The sequence below is a fragment of the Cucumis melo genome, chromosome 2 (assembly GCF_025177605.1).
Source record: "Cucumis melo cultivar AY chromosome 2, USDA_Cmelo_AY_1.0, whole genome shotgun sequence".
In the NCBI taxonomy this organism is placed as follows: Eukaryota; Viridiplantae; Streptophyta; class Magnoliopsida; order Cucurbitales; family Cucurbitaceae; genus Cucumis; species Cucumis melo.
The window spans coordinates 7,863,700-7,868,217 of NC_066858.1; the positions used below are offsets into that span (position 1 = coordinate 7,863,700).

General features: G+C 32.5%; 1 long non-coding RNA gene across 1 annotated transcript; it reads left to right on the top strand.

Moving 5' to 3' along the window:
* Positions 1-283: 283 nt before the first annotated feature.
* On the top strand, positions 284-4,160 carry LOC103491967 (uncharacterized). Its single transcript, XR_538189.3, has 2 exons — positions 284-484; positions 3,593-4,160. It is a non-coding gene; the product is annotated as an uncharacterized LOC103491967 (long non-coding RNA).
* The last annotated feature ends 358 nt before the right edge of the window (positions 4,161-4,518 follow it).

The following is a 4,518-nucleotide window of genomic DNA, read 5'->3' on the forward strand; positions in this document are numbered from 1 at the left end:
TCTTGTCATTTTTTAAACGTCGAGTGATATGTACTTTTTCTTGACGTTTTAAAAACATCAAGTAATATCAAATCAATTATTGACGTTTTAAAACGTCTAGAATTTTTATAAAAAGACAGAGGGGAGTCATTTTTTCGAATTTCTTGACGTTTTTTAAACGTCAAATAAGATATATTTTCTAGACGTTTTAAAAACGTCAAGATTTACTGAATAATTAAAAAAAATAAAAAAATATTTTATTTATTGTTAATTAAAAAAGCCCTAGGTACTCAAGAGACTCACGTTTTTCCCTTCACTTTTGTGCATCTCCCCCTCTCACAAAAGGTAACCCATCGTCGATCTCTTCCATCTTTATCTTCTCCGACTGTCTCGACTTCCATCCCTTTCGTCTTCTATCTTCCACAGTCGTCTGAAGTTCCCCGTGAAATGGCTAGTCATTGCTAAGACAATTCAACAATGGAGCCACATGGTGAATTTCAGTCAAGTAAGTGTTTATCTTTTTTCTCTAAAAAAAAGAGTGATCACTTATTATCCAGTCTCTTTCTCTTCCTCGTCCTTGTAGAAACCTTTAGATCTATTTTCTTTGTCCTCACCTGTTCCATTATGGTACTCTCACTTTGATGTCGTCGCCTTTGGTAGAACATTAGTACCCCTTGATTGAAATTCTGTATGTAATGTGCATCTTTCTCCTTTTCCTTCCATCTCCCTGTATGATTGCGTTTGAGATTGTAGGTTTGGGGTTTTTTTTGTAGAATAGTACCAAATCCGTGTACATTAATGATTTCAATGTAAATAATATTTTGATAAATGAGATGTTTAATTTAAATAGTTACGAACAAACTTTGTTCTTATCCTGAACGACATTGCTGCTAGAATATGTAGAATAGTTTATGGAAATGAAAATTGTACTTCATTCAAGTTACCAACTAATTATGGAGTGGAGTATTTAGAACGGTTAAAGGTGGAATACAATTATATGGTTGTAAGGTAATTCTTACATTTTAGATTATAAAAACTGGACGAGGCTGGTAGAATCGTCTCGTTTGTTTGGTTAGAATACATTAAAAATGGTCAAATGTGCCAACTTTTTACTTGGCATCCTTCAGAATTGATTCTTAGTATTTTGGAAATTTGTCATTTTCATTTCAGAAGCAGTCTCTGCATTGCTATCTTTTTGGGCTGTAAATACAATTTTTTCCCTAGTTTTGTAGTTAGAGATATTTGAAGCAGCCATTTCTTTGATCCTTTTGTTGATAGGCTAATGGTCTTTTTTGAATTTGCTTCTTTTCCATATCATGCAGTCCTCTGGAATATTTGACCCCTATTATGAATCTTCTAGGAATAAATTGCTTGTAGGTTTGCATTTATTGTTCTGAAATGCTGATGGGAAGCTTTGTATTTAACTTAGCTTATAGCTTGGTACATAATGTTTCATAAATTTTCTAACTATTAGGACTCTGGAGGATATCCAATAGTCCTACTGCCACTTTCCATCTTTTTCCCATCCCGTCAGTTTGTAGTATCCCAAAAAGAAAACTAGTTGCCTAACTTGCCTTTAACTTATTGGAGAAGCAATCCCAACAACAATGTGAATTATCATCATTCATTTTTTCATCCAAGTATTTTGTTATGTTATGTTTCATCAAGTATATTGTTGTTATTCATATAAAAAAATGAATATGTTATTAATATTATCAAATTTGAACCATGGATTGGCCTAATGATGAAAAAGAAGACATAGTCTCAATAACTATTTAAGAGGTTTTGAGTTCAACCAATGGTGGCCACTTACCTAAGAATTAATTTTTACGAGTTTCCTTAACACCTAAATGTTGTAGGGTTAGACGGATTGTATTGTGAGATTAGTCAAGGTGCACATAAGCTGGCTTGAACACTCACGAATATAAGAAAAATTAAAAATTATCAAATTCAATCAGAAGAAAACTACAATTTGAGGAGAATGAAATAATAAAAAAGGGCTCACTAATAAGGCCAAACAAAAAATGGGGGAAAAGAAAAGCATATTGAAAACTGTTAGATTTTGAAAAACCCACATTGGAAAAATCAAGGGGACTCACACTTCTTAGAAGAAGATGGATGTGTTACCTCTTAGCCAATTGGTTTTGAGATGGAACCTCATACTGCTAAATATGATATCAAAGTAACTCTTTTTTATATTGCATGCCTGCAAGTGAGGGAGAGTGTTAGATATATAATTAAATTTACCCTTACTCACTACCTAGACTTTTGGGTCAATAGGTGATTTAAGTAAAAGATCCCTCATTTTTATTTTCAAAAAATCGTATTCCTCCCAAGCCAAATAAAATTTAGAATGACAATGAAGATAGTCCACCATATAGCATGACTTACTTGCAAAGAAGAACTCTGAACAACTTCCGCAGATCTTTGAACTTTAAGATTCGGGCATGAATGAGTGGCCATGAACTTTAGAGGAGAAAGAGTACAACCATGGAACATGATTAAGATCCTTTGTGTCATTCCCCAGCCATAGAAAATCTAGCAGTTTGGGATTAGAGCTCAAGTGGTAAACTTCTAGTGTCAATCCTTCCATAGACACCCAAGCAAAGAATCAAATCTTCTTTTCGATTTTTGGACTTCCACATAAAAGAGAGAGAAAAAGTGGTACAAGGAGGAGACAAGAGACAAATGGTGAATGGCACATATGGGGTGGCTCACTTTGTCTAGTTCATGAGGTTTCAATATAAGGTTGAATTTGAAAGAGTTGCTCCCTCTTTATTTAGGAAGTGTTTAGTTTGAGAGGTTCCAAAATAGGTCGAATTTGAAAACTTGCAAGGCTGTTCGAGATCTCATACACAAGTGATATGAAGTGCATGAAAAAAAATGTCTTATAAATCTTGTCTCTAATTGTAGTACACAACATTCATTTGTTTCTGCAAAGATAATGAAAGAACAGTCTAGATTGTCAAAATTGAATGCTTTCTACATTGTGATGTTTGTGATTTCATGGGGCTTCATGTGGTGGGTTGGTTAAGAAATGGTTTGGTAGGAGTGATTTCATTATTGAATAAAGGCTCCTTAGGAGGAAAAGGTCATCTAGTCTTCTGTCCAACCTTTTGCTGTGGTCATGAACACAAGGGGAAAAAGTTACCCATTTATATATTAGCTTGCCAAGATGGAATGGAGGGCTGGATAAGGTGCATTGCATTTAAGTTGAAATTGGAAGAGTTTCTTTTAAAAAGGCATGTTTATCTAATGTGACAGTTAACATTTTTTTTTTTTGATAAGAAACAAGTATATTCATATAACAAAAGAGAACAACCTAAGGGCAAGGGACAAGAAGGCCCTCTCTAGGAGAAACTAAAAAATGATGGCCTTCCAATTGTTGAATATCATAGAAAGGCTATAATTATAAAAGTGTTTGGTGTAATTCGTACTCCACCAAGAAGTTGTGTGTTGCAACACAAACAAAAAAGAATCAAAAGAAGTATAGTTATCTTAGTTATCTTAAAAAATTCTACTATTCCTTTCTTTCCAAATGCACTACAAAAGAGACCGGATAAACTACTAGCAATTAGGATTACTTCATTATTCTAATTTGTTGTTTTTGTAGTGTCCTCTACAAGTCAGGAGCACCGAGTGTGGATACTACATCATGATTATGAGAGAAATTGTGACTAGGGAAAGCATTGTCATTTCGAATTCGATATGTTATATATCAAATTATTTCTTTTGTGGGTATAATAATTTTCATGAACATTAATTCATTTATTTTGCATGTGTACAGATTGATACACAAAAATCATACTCACATGTCGAGTTAAGTGATGTGCGGGTTGAGTTAGCTAATTTTTTGGGTTCATACATATGATTGTGACTTATTTGTGATTCTGAAGCATGATTTTTTTTGTTGTGGTTGCCATTCTAAAACTTTATGCATATAGATAATATATGTGAATATTTTGAATTGTTCATATGGAGGGAGGAGGGGTTGATTGGTATACTTTTGAGATTAGATTTATTATAGATAGATATACTTTTTGGCTAAGTTAGTTAATTAGAGGATGTTGAGTTGAATTCCTGACAATTTGATGGAATTATTTATATTGGTTTTGTAAATGATATGCAATATTCATATATGTAAAGTTTTGGAAATGATATGGTACAAGGTTTTATTTAAATATGTTTGAGTTTTGAAACTATATTTGATGAATATTGTCATTTATATGTATTTATGGAACAATTGCTGAACCATTATACAGGACAATGGGAGCATAATACATGAACAAAAATATAATTGAATTACAATTTAAAAAAAAAATTGAAAAATACTTGACGATTTTAAAATGTCATAAACAAGTGCATTCTTGACGATTTTTCAATGTCATAAACAATTACTTTCTTGACGGTTATTAAATGTCATGAAAACTCATACTCTTGACGGTTATTAAATGTCATAAACATACATATCTTTTACAATTTTTGTCATGGATACTCATATTCTTGACGGTTTTAAATTATCATGAACATTTATACTTT